This window comes from Melanotaenia boesemani, chromosome 12, assembly GCF_017639745.1.
Source record: "Melanotaenia boesemani isolate fMelBoe1 chromosome 12, fMelBoe1.pri, whole genome shotgun sequence".
NCBI lineage: Eukaryota > Metazoa > Chordata > Actinopteri > Atheriniformes > Melanotaeniidae > Melanotaenia > Melanotaenia boesemani.
Genome location: NC_055693.1, coordinates 36,872,914 through 36,888,735, shown reverse-complemented (window position 1 = coordinate 36,888,735; position 15,822 = coordinate 36,872,914). Strand labels below are relative to the sequence as shown.

Below are 15,822 nucleotides of genomic sequence, written 5' to 3'. Positions count from 1 at the left end.
ACATTGTGTGTGCTACGATGATCCATTTGCATCTGCTCCTTGTGGGGGTCCACACCTGGACTGATGGACAGGGGTCTACTGGTACTGATCAGGGTTTCAGATAAGGGGGATCTCAAAGTTATGGGCTACTTGTTTTCATATGAGTCAAACATCAGAGCATCAATCGATTCATCTGATAGAAACTGACTTAATAACTGACAATCACCACTGGAATATGAAACACTAATCTGGTTATAATAAGTTTTTAGAATTTAGTAAAAACTGTTAATTTTCTATTTTTTTCCTGTATATTTAACATAGTTTAGTTATAACTAGTTTAGGCTGCAGGACAGTATGTACGCGATCAGTTTGTTTTACTGACCGAATGATTTTTATTTTGTGGTCACAATGTTGCCCAGATTAGAGAAAAAAACCTGAGCCTTAAGACCTGAAGTGTGAACGTAGACTCCAGCAACATTTCAGACCCTTGTCTCTATTAACATGACCTAACATAGCAAACATCACCTGCTGCACCAAGTTAAGCTGGAGTCCTGCAGACAACTTCTCACTATAACTGACCATGCTGTTGCTGGGAATAAAATCCAGTGCTTCCTCTGCCATATATGAGCAATGTTCCTCACTGATGCGAACACACCTCTATCAGCCAGCAGACAGCATCAAGTACTCCCTCCTCAGTGTAAGACAGCAGCAATCTTCATAAAAGAAAGTTTAGTGTTCTTCATATTCACTTATTATCCACTTTTGTGCAAACAGTCAAGGACTGTACCAGTCCTTCCACATTTTCTGACATTGTTAAGGAAGCAGTACGATTCTCTTCCACTCTGACATGGACAGAAATGCCACCTCAGCAATAGTGACAGGTCTGCTGAAGGTATTTGCCCTGATTCGCCCATAACAGCTTAACCCCAGAACACTGTGGTCAGGAGATTTTCAGCCTCGCTACATCAGTTTTGATTGGCTACTCACCTGACGTTGCCATTCTAAGGTTAACTAAATGAATAGTAAGGGACACCAAGCCAGACCTGATAAAAGATTTAGAAAGCAAGTCTCTAACCTTAAAGGTAGAGAGAGGGGGTCTGCTTCCCATAGCCTAACTGGGAGCCGGTTCCACAGAGAGAGGTGAAGTCCATCAATGTGCCAGCTGTAATGGGAGTTTTATGAAAGGTACTGTACAGAGATCACCCTGAGACAAGGCACCAGGTGAGAGTTTTAATGGAGCCTGTTTAGCTTGCTGCTTGAATTTTACAAAAGAAAAGAGGAAAGCCTCAGACCATCATCCAGTCTTTTTGGATTTACTGAGAAATGGGTTTCCACTGATGAGGATGTATTAGCCGACCATTTACCAGGCCTCTTCCTCCTGTGCTTCCACAACAGTGGTGGTGGAGAGGTTCTCCGGGGCAAACATGAAGTTTAATACCTGCAGAATAATACTGCAACATACAATAATAATAATATACAAATCACCCCTATGATGAGGAGAAAGCAAGGACCAAGTTTCCCTTGCCCGGATGTGTGGCCCCCCTCTGGAGCCAGGCCTGATGGTGGGGCACGGAGGCGAGCGCTTGGTGGCTGGGTCCTTTGCCCATGGGGCCCGGTCGGGCTCACTATCTGCAGGAGGGGCCATAGGGGTCTGGGGCAGTGTGAGCTGGGCGGCTGCCAGAGGCGGGGACCCTGGCGGTCTGTTCCTCGGCTGCAAAGGCTAGCTCTAGGGACGTGGAATGTCACCTCTCTGGCGGGGAAGGAGCCTGAGCTGGTGCGCGAGGTTGAACGGTTCCGGCTAGATATAGTTGGACTCACCTCGACGCACGGCTTGGGCTCTGAAACCACTGTCCTTCAGAGGGGCTGGACCCTCTTCCATTCTGGAGTTGCTCCCGGTGAGAGGCGCCCAGCAGGTGTGGGCATGCTCATTGCCCCCCGACTTGGCGCCTGTACGTTGGGGTTTACCCCGGTGGACGAAAGGGTAGCCTCCCTTCGCCTTCGGGTGGGGGGACGGGTCCTGACTGTTGTTTGTGCTTTTGCACAAAATAGCAGTTCAGAGTACCCACCCTTTTTGGAGTCCTTGGAGGGGGTGTTTGGAGAACACTCCTTCCGGGGACTCCCTCATTCTGCTGAGGGACTTCAATGCTCACATGGGCAATGACAGCGAGACCTGGAGGGGCGTGATTGGGAGGAACGGCCCCCCAAATCTAAATATGAGTGGTGTTTTCTTGTTGGACTTCTGTGCTCATTATGGACAGTCCATAACGAACACCTTGTTCAGACATGAGTGCCCACATGTGCACTTGGCACCAGGACACTCTAGGCCGCAGTTCGATGAACGACTTTGTAGTCGTGTCGTCGGACTTGTGGCTGCATGTTCTGGACACTCGAGCGCAGAGAGGGGCGGAGCTATCAGCTGATCACCACCTGGTGGTGAGTTGGCTCAGATGGTGGGGGAGGATGCCGGTCAGACCTGGCAGACCCAAGCGTGTTGTGAGGGTCTGCTGGGAACATCCGGCAGACTCCCTTGTCAGAAAAAGTTTCAACTCCCATCTCCAGCAGAGCTTCAACCATGTCCCAGGTGAGGTAGGGGACATTGAGTCCGAAGTCCGTGCCTCTATTGTCGAGGCGACCAGCCGCAGCTGTGGCCGTAAGGTCGTCGGTGCCTGTCGTGGCGGTAACCCCCAAACTCATTGGTGGACACGGGGGGTAAGGGATGCCGTCAAGCTGAAGAAGGAGTCCTATCGAACCTTTTTGGCCTGTGGGACTCCAGAGGCAGCTGATGGGTATCGGTGGGCTAAGTGGACCGCAGCTTCGCAGTCGCTAAGGAAAAAACTCGGGCATAGGAGGAGTTTGAAGAGGCCATGGAGAATGACTTCCAGACGGCTTCGAAGAGATTCTGGTCCGCAATCCGGCGGCTCAGGAGGTGAAAGCAGTGCTCCATCAACACTGTGTACAGTGGGGATGGGGGGCTGCTGACCTCGACTCGGGATGTTGTGAGGCGGTGGAGGAAATACTTTGAAGACCTTCTCAATCCCCCAACACATATGAGGAAGCAGAGTCTGGGGTAGCTGGTGCTGCCTCTCCTATCTCTGGGGCTGAGGTGGTTAAAAAGCTCCTCGGTGGCAGGGCCCTGGGGGGTAGGATAAGGTCCACCCAGAGTTCCTTAAGGCTCTAGATGCTGTAGGGCTACCTTGGCTGACATGCCTCTGCAACATCGCGTAGACATCAGGGACAGTTCCCCTGGACTGGCAGACTGAGGTGGTGGTCCCCCTCTTCAAAAAGGGGGACAAGAGGGTGTGCTCCAACTACAGGGGATCACACTCCTTTGCCTCCCTGGTAAAGTCTATTCATGGGTGCTGGAGAGGAGGGTCCATCGGATAGTCGAACCTCAGATTGAGGAGGAGCAGTGTGGTTTTCGTCCCGGTTGTGGAACAGTGGACCACCTCTACACCCTCTTCAGGGTTTTTGAGGGGGCATGGGAGTTTGCCCAACCAATCTACATGTGCTTTGTGGACTTGAAGAAGGCAATTCGAATGTGCCCCCCGGGGACTCTTGTCGGGGGTACTCCGGGAGTATGGAGTGCCAGACCACTGTCCGGTCCCTGTACGACCGGTGTCAGAGTTTGGTCCGCATTGCCGGCAGTTGGACTCCTCCAAGGCTGCCCTTTGTCACCGATTCTGTTCATAACTTTTATGGCAAAGCCGATGTGTTGCGGGGATCCGGTTCGGTGGCCTCAGGATTGGGTCTCTGCTCTTTGCGGATGATGTGGTTCTGTTGGCTTCGTTGGGCCGTGATCTTCAGCTCTCACTGGAGCAATTCGCAGCCGAGTGTGAAGCGGCTGGGATGAGAATCAGCATCTCCAAGTCCGAGACCATGGTCCTCAGCCGGAAAAGGGTGGAGTGCACTCTGGGGGTCTGCAATAGGGTCCTGCCCCAAGTGGAGGAGTTCACGTATCTCGGGGTCTTGTTCACGAGTGAGGGAAGGATGGAGCGGGAGATCGACAGGCGGATCAGTGCGGCATTTGCAGTGCACCGGTCTGTCATGGTGAAGAAGGAGCTGAGCCAAAAGGCAAAGCTCTTGATTTACCGGTCGATCTACGTTCCTACCCTCACCTATGGTCACGAGCTGTGGGTAGTGACCGAAAGAATAAGATTGCGAATAGAAGCGGCCGAAATGAGTTTTCTCCGCAGGGTGGCCGGGCTCTCCCTTAGAGATAGGGTGAGAATCTCGGTGATCCGGGAGGGGCTCAGAGTAGAGCAGCTGGTCCTCCACATCAAGAGGAGCCAGATGAGGTGGCTCGGGCATCTGGTCAGGATGCCTCCTGGATGTCTCCCTGGTGAGGTGTTCCGGGCACGTCCCACCGGAAAGAGGCCCCGAGGAAGACCCAGGACACGTTGGATGGACTACGTCTCTCGACTGGCCTGGGAACACCTCGGGATCCCTCCGGATGAGCTAGTGCATGTGGCTGGGGAGAGGGAAGTCTGGGTTTCCCTGCTTAGGCAGCTACTCCTGCGATCCGACTCCAAATAAGCGGCAGAAAATGGATGGATGGATGGATGGATGGATGGATAATTTAAATAAGGATCAGCAAAGTCAAATGTAAGGCAAACAATGTACAAATCAAAGTAAAATGTAAAAAGTAGAATAAAAGTGGTGGACAGACGCAAGAGGTAGAGTCTAGTGTCTGAGCAGACAGGTCTTATTGATCAATGATGGAAAGCGTTCCTGTATCAGAGTGTCTCAGTCTGATAGAGAAGGAGCTCCGCTGGTTGAGCAGTGTGGTGGAGAGGATGGTCGGGTTCTCCATGATGGGAACCAAGTTGGCCAAAGGGTGAAATGGGATTCAGCCTAAGTAATTCAATTTATACAGATTATTAAAGTTGTCTAAAGGATTCCAAGATATTTGATCTTGGTCCAAACCAGAAAGGGGGTGGCTTATTGAAGATATGGGCCTCTGTTTAATCAAAGAGAGGATTCACTTTTGCTCCAATTAATCTTGTAACCTGAGAAACTTCTAAAGACGTCTACTTGACTTAATAGAGCTTTAAGGGAACTGTTAGGAAGGTAATTATATTATCGGCATACACAGCAATTTTGTGCATTGCAACACCAATTAGAAATTCCTTTTATATTATCATCCTCTCTAAATTTTTCAGGTGAGAGGCTCCACGACAAGAGCCAGGCTTAAGGAGGACAGGGTGCATGGTGCCATGTCCAATTCTGAATGCACATTAAAAACAAACCTAGCATTTACTTAATTTTTCTTGTGTAACATTTTTACACTCAAATATATTGAGTAAATTATAAACCTGTCAAATTATCTAAATATATTTGACCAATTTAGTAACTAAAACTCAAACAAAATAAGTTGATATGAGTAATTGGAGCAGTTACACTAACATACTAAATTAAGTAAATATAACTAAAATCATAAGTGAAGACAATAGTAAAATTAAGTGAAAACCACATAAAAAATGGAGTACATAACAATGAAATGTTTAGTAGATGTGACCGACAGCAAGGCATTCATTTAATTAAAAAAGTGTGTTATATTTACTTAATTATACTTAACACACACACACACACAAAAGAAAGGCCAACTGTTTTCCATTAAAAAACATTTATTTTTTTAAACATGACATTAAATCCACTCAAACTTCTTCATTTTTTGTACCACATCTTAATTAGGTCCCTAAGACCATGCTGAAAACTATGAAGATATTATAGAATGCAGAGAAAGAAAATACTAACCAGGCTGAAACATGTTTTTCCTTCACTTTGAAACTTGTGTGGCCAACTTTCAGTTGGTGTTGTAAGAATTTCCCAAAATGCAAAATTTTGACAGACTTGAAAAGTTCAATATTTTCCAGGAACATTTTACCTGTATTTTAACTGTTCTGGTTGTTTTATATGTTGTGAGTTTTTGCAGGGTGATTACCAATTTCATTTTTGTGTGCAAGTATAATCATGATGCTGACAAGTTTTGGATTTTGTGAATTTGTCAATATAACTTTTCTGCTTCAGCCCTCTTACATCAACACAATGACAAAGTTTTAAAGTTAACTTAATTATGTATAATGCTGGAAAACAACACTGACACTTTATAACAATTAAAGTGACTTAACTAAGAAGGTCTGTGCATCATTTTGAAAAGGAAACATCCACCATGAATTATTGAGTTTCAGAATAAATACAGTTTTAGTGTGATTGGAATACAAAGACAAAAATAAAAAAGTTAAATAAAAGGCAAAAAAAAAAATTTGACAATAGCCTTGAACACAGTGCTCCTTTAAAAAACTGCAAAAATACACAAAAAAGTGTCTATATACCATTTACTTCACAACGTTTTACACCTGAAAGAAAAATAAACGGCCAACCCGGACAGCAAAAACAAAAATTAAACGAGCCAACACTTTAAACAAAATGGTCTCTCTTTTAATCCCTCAGCTAATTAGACAAGAACTGTCATTAGAAGAGTGGGCTCAGGCCTTCCCTCAGTTTGATTTTTGTACAGTTACTTTAGCTATAACTTACATTTTAGATTTTTTGTCCAAACATGTTTTTTTTATTATGGAAATGTCAACACATTAAGGTAATACATTAATTAAACCTTTTAATGAACACAACTATTCATATAACAAGTCTTGTGCATCAAGAGCAGCTTTGTGAAATGTCATCTATGATGTAAAGAGGTGATTTTTCAGTCTTTGTACCTTGACTTAAAGGTTTCCAGGATCCAGCTCCAGGAAAACTTTTTGAAACACCTCAAAAGTATATTTAAGATTCTTGGGGTATTTCAGATCCAAAGCATAGACCAGTCCCAAAAGATAGCAACAGGCTCTGCTGAGATCACCAAGATTTTTAAGGACAGTAATGCCCTCAATAACAATCCCAACATCAGGAGGTTTGACTGACCCATCATGGCTCTGCAGCAGATAAACCTTGATCACCTCCTCAGCCAAAGTCTCTTGAACACAGACAGCATCGGCATCCCCCTGTAGTCAAAGATAACTGGTTTAAGTTCATTTTAACTCTACATACTTCATGAGACACACACACACACACACGGAGTGGAAAAAAAACTGTTTTCACAAAAATCTGGAGATACTAAGAAGAACATTAGATCACTATGGTCCAAAGTAAATGTTGTTCTCTCATGTAACTTCATAACTCAAGGTTTCAGCAAGTTAATGAGCTCACAGTATAACATATGGAAAACAGTGGTTTGCACAGCTCAATGTAATATTCATTTGTTGTATAAAAAACTTGGTTCAAAGTTATCTGTGATGCCACAAGCCAAAATGTCAGACTTTTTGAATTCATGAAAGAAATTTATTGTACCAACCTCAAAGTGTTTGATTAAAGCATTTTCATCCTCCCCTAGATGGTCAATGAGACATCGGATGATGACCTCTCTTGTTTTCTCAATGGGAATTCCCCTCTGTAAAATACAAAGTCTCAAGTCTAAGCAAAATATATAACAATGCACATTCAAAATCTTATTGCTTTTCTGCACTAATCATAGCTATTGCAATTTAATTAACAGTAGGTAAATTAAGTCATTGGTAGCATTAAAAACACATCTGTAGAGGAACATAAAGTTGATGCTAGTATAATAAAATATTTTAAAACATTTGACACATGGTACAGTAGAATAAAAGTAAGCTAGTAAAGATGGATAGATATGAAATCTGATGAAGATGTCAGATTGAGGGATAAACATAAAGAAGAAAAAGAAATACAGCTATTCTGGATAGCTGGAGGAATAGTAATAGAAGTCTCAAAATTAATATGCAGTAAAAGTCAAAGTTGAATAAAAAATGTCTGATTAGGATTTAGAAGTGTCCTAAGAAACCAGAGCTCCTACACAAAATAAAAACATGAATAAGAATTTAAGTATTAGAAAGATTTTTTCAGATTAGAAATGCCATTTATCACCTGAAGCAGAATATTTATGTGTTCCCGATGTCGTTGTCCAGCAGCACCCTTCTTGGCTTGGAACAGAGACAGCAGTTTAGGGGAATAGTGGTCCAACATCGACATGAATGCTTGCTCAAGGTTTAGTGTTGTGATCCGATGAAACTCTGCCTTGACCTGCACAAGAGGAAAACAAAACAAAAAAAAAAAGGAACATCAAAGGACAACAACCTAAAGCTCTAATCTATAATCACCTTAAGTCCATATATAGCAGTAAAAAGAATACAAGACTGTTCCCTCTTTAATATACATTCAAGTCTGATACTAACAGTTTGTTTTCCTCAAAAGGAGAAAAAAAATTCTGAACTCACTTGGGAGACATCAAACAAAGCTGGCCATCTGTCCTTGAGCTCTCTGATGCTTAGCTGTTGGCTGATGACATCATGTCTTCGATGTACAAAGGTTCTGCACATTAAATCTTTGATGGCTGTGCTGTTTTTCTTCTTACACTCATCAACCAGTTGTTGTCTATCCAGCTCTTCTTGTTGTTTACCATCTTTTGCAGGATAGTGTGGGAGAAACAGCACTTCTCCTTTCCGTGCTTTCTTTATATTCTTTGCTGGTGCTTTGTCATCAGGGCTCTTGTTCTTCCCTGAGTTGCAAGTAACCTCTGGTACTCCAAGACTTCGTAACTTTGACCTGTAATTTCCCATCTTGTACTTAAGACTATACATCCATCCAATCCAGCCATTACGACTGCCGGGCTCCGTCAAACATGGGTGTTTTTTCACTAAAGCCTCTGCCACCTCACTAATCTGAAGGCCTGTTGGGTACACTGTGTAGCTGTACATGTAGTCAGCTAATTTTTCCATAATTTCTGACTTGACATGAGTATGTTGAGGCAAAAAAAGTTACTCTGTCAAGGAATGAGGAGTCTGGTTCTGAAGTGAAGAATGATTACAAGTTTATTCGAACACAGAATTAAAATACAAAGAATAGAAAGAATAGGAAGAATAGAAAGAATAGAAAGAATAGGAAGAATAGAAAGAATGGGAGGAATTCCTGAGAGACTGCTCAGAGGTCTGACAGCACAGAGATCTGAACAGAATCTGATAAGAAACACACATGCAGCATCTTTTAAGCAGAATGATCACATCACAGCACATCATGAAATACAAACAAAGAGATTGTCTGTTCCTCACACAGGATTAGACACTTCAGCAAACCTAATGAGCTTTTTCAGTTTATTGAGCACGTAAACAATCCCAGTGACATTAAGACAGGATGCCTGGCTGGGTCATCCTGAGGCGTCTGGCTGGTATCAGATAAGTCACACAGGTCAGAGTGAACTGTTCTAAAGAATGCATCCACTTACGATAGCAACAGGCTACTCAGTATTAAACTTAATTACCAAGAACTTAAACAAGCTGTTTACCCTGAGAGGGATCAGTAGACACAATACAGTAAAGGGAATAATATGAAATTTCCACAACAAGTATTACTCAGCACAGTTCCATCTTTAGCAAAAACCTCATTGGCATTCCTCAGTACAGTCTCTGTTGCCACAGAGAAAAGTGGAATGACAATTTCATGTGGCCATGAGGTCCTCTGAGGGCTTTGGAGAGGAGAGAGTATGACAGTGTCATCTGAAGACAATGATGTACCATCTGGTTTGTCATATGTGCCTGTATAAGTCGAGGAACTTGAACTATCATTTAGACTGCTTACATCTGTTTGGTTTTCATTCTGAGGAGTCAATGTAAGCACGAATGAAGGAATGATCACAACTTTGACTGTGCCCTTATCTTTGATTTTGTTGGTAGAATGGAGTGTAAAAAAGTCCCCAAAGTCTTCATCCAAATAATGCAGAGTGAAATCCTCAATGAGTCCAAATGTCTTCTTCACAGTCTCATGCAACTCCTCCACAGAGCTGGGTATTCCTGACGAGAGTACCAGCTTCTCACTCCGGTGTTCTATTATTACTCTCAAAGCAGTGGAGTCCATCTAAACAAACAAACAATAATAATAAAAATAATAAAAATAAAAACAGCATAAAGGCGGGTAACATTTATAAGTTTGGGTCTTCTAGCATTGGCAAACAATATGACGTTTCAGTGACACCATTTTCTTGCCTACCACAAAATATGCTGTTAAAGGGTAAGTGTCACCAAGTTCAACTGTGATGTATTAAGGTCATTCTCCCAGAGAGGTCCAGTTTAAATGCCCTAAAATGTTCATCATACCAGCTATTGAGTAACTTGACAATAAAAAGAAAATCACTGTCTACAACAACAATCTGTAAAATCTCAACAAAGTCAGGCAAGCCACAAGTTGAACCATAAGGCAAAACCATTCCTGCAGCATATTTAGTTCCATGATGCATCAGTACATTGGTCAGATTCACATAGGCCTGTGTTGGATACATTTCTTTGAAAGATTGCTGTATTTCCATATCAAGTAGTTCCAATGGAAGAGATGATACTTTAGTTACACATACTGAAGGTTTTAAGGCATTTTCTTGTGAATAATATGCCATCATCATTTGGTGCTTTGAGGCAAGTGACAATAATACATTTCTGAAGCTGTTTGTGTATCTAATAACTCTCTTAAAAAGAACTATGTTTCGCCTCAAAACGCATAGTCCAGAGGCCAGACCAAATCCTCTTATCAAGTCTGGGTAATGCTCCAAAAAATGGTGCTTCGGAGTTAATTTTTGCTCTGGGAAAACTTCCAATAGCCTGTTGCGATGTTCTGATATTAAACTATCTAAGTAGCAAATAGTTTCCTCGGTATGAACAGGGGACACAACAAGCTCAGTGATATCTTTTAGAATCATAAGAACTTTCCATGCTTGATCATCCAGTGGGATCTTTTCACCGATAATAAACGGCAATAATCTCAACAATGTCCAGTTTTCGTGCGCATTTCCACCAATACTTTTGCGAGTGAAAAAATTTATCGGGATACTTTGGGGGCGATCTGTTTTATCAGTCCACTTGTACGGAAATTGTGAAATGAAATTGTTGAGTTTAGTCAAAGAGAAATACTGTGCACGGATAAAGGCATGAAGACATAAGGCTAATTCCGGTGGAATTATGCCTTCAAAAAGATCGTGCAGAAGATCTGGAGGATACCCTGTCACAAAATGGAAATAACTTAGTCTTCTAGTTATTGGACAAGCCTTTTTCACACCACAAAAATGTACCAAGGCAGAATTTTCCTTTACAGTTTGGACATGTAGATTATAGTTCTCTTTTGTTCTTGGTGGAAAGGCTCCTGAACGTACTTCCTTTTGCTGATAATCTGAATGGTCTCCAATGCAAAACCTACAGATGTAATGTCCAGAAAAGCTTTCCACAAGTCCACTCAGAGAATGAGCACCAAGATTGTCAGCACAAACACAAAAAACAGTACCATTGATACATTTACCAAGTTCAGAAAAAAAATACCCTCCTTCTCTAATGTAATGAGATCTTTTAAAAGAGGCTCCAGAATAGTTTCATAGCCAAATGTTTTTACATCATTTGCTTTACAAAGGAGGGCCAAATGAATTGATGTTAGTTGTGATCTCAGTTCAGATGGTATGTCAGCAAGTACCCAGTATACAGCGGTGACTTTGTGTTTTTTTTCGTGAAGTTCCAAGTGGATTACAAATTTCAAAGTCATCCACGTAGAGTACAAGCGAAATACTAAAATCTTCAGTGACACAAAGTTTATTTAATTTAAAATACTTTCCATCATGGAAAGATGCCAACTGTGAAGTGTTTGAATGTTTAGTCAAAATGTTTTTGACAATGTCTTCTTTACTTGACAACAGCTGTAAGCACTGAAGAATAGGTACATACTGAAAGGTGCAATTCTTTTCTGGATCCAAAATGTACTCTACTGGTTCAATAACACAGAAGTTTTCCTTGAAATATTTCTGCCTCTTATATGTAGAAGAAAACGGACCATCAGGACAAAAGGCCGTACTAAAAGGATTAGAGTGGCATAGTTTTTCTGCTAATTCACTGACAACAGATTGATCAACTGTACAATTATTCTTAATCAAAATATCACTTACTGACTTTGAATACTGAATTGATGATGTACCGATAAAATAGAGCTGTTCCACCAAGTCATCAATACATTTGCCAGAAACATTATAAATACTTTCAAGTTTTAACAAGAGCACACCAAGACTTTTCAAACTTTCATCTGAAGTTTGCCTTTCACAGCTCAACTCAAAGGTGACGTCTGTTTCCTCGTGATCTTCTGATTCCAATGCTGATAAGTGGATTTTATTTGCTGTACCAAGAGGTTGCTTTGCAATCAAATCAGCTTTAAAGTTTTTCCATGAATAAGATTTGTGTTTTCTACTTCGGTGAGTTGCATAAGTTCCATATATGTTTGTCTTGAAATCACAACCATCAAAGGCACATTCTATGGTTTCATGTCTTTTCAGATGGGAATTGATATGTTGAAAATAGTCCTTTGTGTTTTGATGGAATGAGTGACAAATCTTACATATGAAAGACTGAAGAACTTCATGCTCGTCTCTTTCATTCAAAGTGTGAGATCTAGACAAATGTGTGCGTAGGGCACCCCATGTCTTGAAAGAGCAAGGACAGTTTAAATGAAGACAGGGTATTGAATATCCACGACCAAAAGTACCGTGCTTCACTCGATAATGTTTGAGTAAAGCCCCTTTTGATGCAGCCTTGTGTTTGCAGAGCTTACACTGCCATCCCATCAGCTGCTACCTAAAAAAATAGATGAAATGTTGTGTCTCACTATAGGGAGCTGACAAAATGGAGTTTAACTGTATTCACACTGTGTTTGAACGATTTATTAATTTATACTCCCAACAAATGTGGAAGATGTGTAATGGAAGAACTACCTTGCAAATAATTCAAAATAGTGCCTCCTCTAGGGTCAAATACATATCCAAATGAGAGTAATTCAAGCTGTATTCATACAAATATGGCATTGCGGTGACACTACATGGCAGATCATGAAGGCATTAACATGAATAAAATTGGAAAATGATCATCATTCAGTTGATAGTTGCATTCAGAATCTAAACAAGCAACAAAAAGCAAACATCGAATATTTGCTTGATATCATTATACTCTAAATTTGTATTAAGCAGTACAATTGATTCTTGATTTCAGGATGAACACAAACCTCCTTAAGTACTAAAATTAATTACACTCACTTCCTTTGCTTGGTAGGACTGGGTTGTCTTGGTGAACCAGATGCTGAAAGAAAAAAATGTCAATCAATCAATAAATTGATAAATAAAAATATTTAACATGTTGGAAAAAATATTTTTTAAAACATTAAGTATATAGCCATAAGTGAAATCTCAAGAAAAAGAAAAAAATGAGTGAATACTCATGTTAGTTGAGGGTAACTATAATGGGAGTTTATGGTACCTTTCTGCATTAGTCCACAAGCATTTTCCAAAAGACCTATTCTCAGCAGCATCAGCCCAAATGTTTAGACAAATCCAGTAGATGATGTTGGTTTTGCATGTACATTTTACCTCATATCTGCTACTATCTGCTAACAATGACAGCAGGATGGATAATTGTACTGACAATAGTCTACATTTACTGATAAGGATATCTATTATCTATTCTAGCTATCTTAAAATCATTCTGTTTTTGTTCAAGGTTAGACATCAATGCATTAATGTAATTTATGATCCACACTGTAAGTAAAAAAAAATTCTTATAATTAATTAATTATCAAAAGTTGGTAAAGTTCAAACTTCAAAAGCTGTTAATTTCACATGTTATCTCCATGTACAGTGGTGTCCTGCAATCTGATCTGTTGGTGTTAGTGACCAAATGATTTTTATTTTCTGGTCAAAACATGATAAGATGATAAGAGCAAATAATTTCACAAAATCTCCCAGTTTAGTTGTTAACTCTCAGAAGCAGAATTTAGTGTTGGATTGGCAACTGTTCACTAAACTATACCGTATTAGTGTTGCTGGAAATAAAATAGTTTCATCTGCCACTATATCAGGGGGCTGCTTCTCTGCCACCTGCTGACAGAGCGCGCGTTGCAATCTACAAAGCCAGCGTAGCTTTCCTCTACGTTTTAAACAGCTAAGAATTTAACAAATCCTTCTGTATTTCCTTGACAGAAAACAGTACGATTCTTTTGTCTTCTGCGCTGATATGCAAAGAAATGCCACTGCAAAAGCTCAAAGGGCCGACAGGCACATGCTGCGAAGTGTGCACTACTGGGGCAAAGTATTAGCCACGTGTTGATTTATTTTAATGGTTTTACATAAAAACGAAGTTACAGAGAAATGTCAACAACGGGCAGCAGTGTCCGTTGGGGCTGGAGAAACTAACTGGAGAATATGACTAACTAGCTTAAAAATTAAATTTAGGTAATATATGGTAGGCTAACTCATAAAGTTACACCCTAAAAAGCCGACAGTGGATGAAAATTACACTTACGTTGACTTTCTGGACACTTACCTGCTTTTGTTTTCCAGAAAGCCGTCTGTCCGTTAACCGTCGTTGCAGAATGGAAAGAAAATATCCCATGAGGCCACGTTCTTCGCGCCCAGTAAATCACTAAACACGTCATCACGCCCTACTTAAACTTTTAAGTTGTTGTTTGAGATATATCATATTAATTTATATCGTTGATAGTTTTAATTCACGATACTGATAAGTATAGATAAAAAAATCTTAAATATTTTGAATAATTTTTAATGAAAATAGTAAGTACATCTGAAACATGTATTCTGTGATTCAAATACAAATTTTTTTATTTAAAAAATATCTAAATAAAATACCTTAGTTTGACATTAAAAGACCTGTTAATTTTTTTGACATTTATTTCAGTTTATTCAACTCAAATAATCACTTAAATGTTTTTCAGAGATTTTATCAAGGTCATTTAACTTTTAATTATAGTGATATTTACTAAGCTTCTGAATTATTTTTTAGAGTGTGGGCTTGATAAATGTCATTATGCAGCATAACAAATTTTGAGGATTCTCTTGGCTAAAGTACACATAAATAAGAAAATATAAATTAACAGGCACATGTAGATAAGTAAAACATAAAGATATAAAATATGTAAACGATAAAGAACATGTCTCTATTTACAGAAAATGAGAAAATTCCAAGCAGACAGTGATATTTACAGGCTGGATGACGTTGATCCTGGTGCAAGGACGGAAGTCTGAGTGTGTGTGTGTGTGTGTGTGCCTGAGAAGGTGTAAATCTTCTGTGTGTGTGGCTGTGTTCATATTATATATAATATAATATAATGTTCATAGCTGGACACCACAGGTTGTGAACATAGAGCGCCAAACCTTCGCCTCTGGTCTTACTCACAGCTGCAGTCTGGTCGGCACGGAGCAGACAGCGCCCGCTAGCTCCAACGCTACGTCGGGATATTGTTGTCCAGCCAGGTCTCGTTGAAGATTGCCACACAGCTGTCAGTCTCATGTCAGATTTTCCTCAGACCTCAGATGAATCTCATCCAGTTTGTTGGCAAGAGACCTGCCGTTGGCGAGGAGACTGAGCAGAGCCGGTCTGAGTAGGTTGGTTTGTAGCCTAGCACGCAGCCTGCTCCGCTTGCTCGCCTTATGTTTACATTGTGTCCTCCGTCTTCTGGACCACAGAGGGGGGATGGTGAGGGCCTTTGTGGTCCGCTGCAGTTCTGGGGGATTAAAACCTGGCTTTGGCAGTGCAGAAAACCTGTAGGATTTCCCCAATTCCAGCAGGTCAGCACTTCCCTACTGGATGAAGGATTCCAGTCTTAAAATTCTGGATGAAAACACGTACAATAACATCAAAACAAACGTGAATAGCCAAGAGCCTGGAGCTGCTGCGTGTGCACGCACCGCCATTTTCAGCTCTTGTTGAGGTGTCCCTGAGCAAAACACTGATCTGTTAAATAGGGAAT

General features: G+C 41.0%; 1 protein-coding gene and 1 long non-coding RNA gene across 4 annotated transcripts in view; one reads left to right on the top strand and one right to left on the bottom strand.

Annotated features, from left to right (window-relative positions):
* Positions 1 to 15,822, top strand: part of LOC121650879 (inactive dipeptidyl peptidase 10-like) — a 282,313-nt gene that overhangs the window by 45,795 nt on the left and 220,696 nt on the right. The gene's annotated exons all lie outside the window — the stretch shown is intronic.
* LOC121650882 lies at positions 6,086 to 14,555 on the bottom strand. Of its 3 annotated transcripts, none has more exons than XR_006012352.1 (5): positions 14,379 to 14,555; positions 13,097 to 13,139; positions 12,406 to 12,641; positions 7,328 to 7,423; positions 6,086 to 6,977 (listed from the first exon to the last, which is right to left on the bottom strand). It is a non-coding gene; the product is annotated as an uncharacterized LOC121650882 (long non-coding RNA). The 3 variants fall into 3 exon arrangements; XR_006012353.1 differs by having other exon boundaries at positions 12,553 to 12,641; XR_006012351.1 differs by lacking the exon at positions 12,406 to 12,641.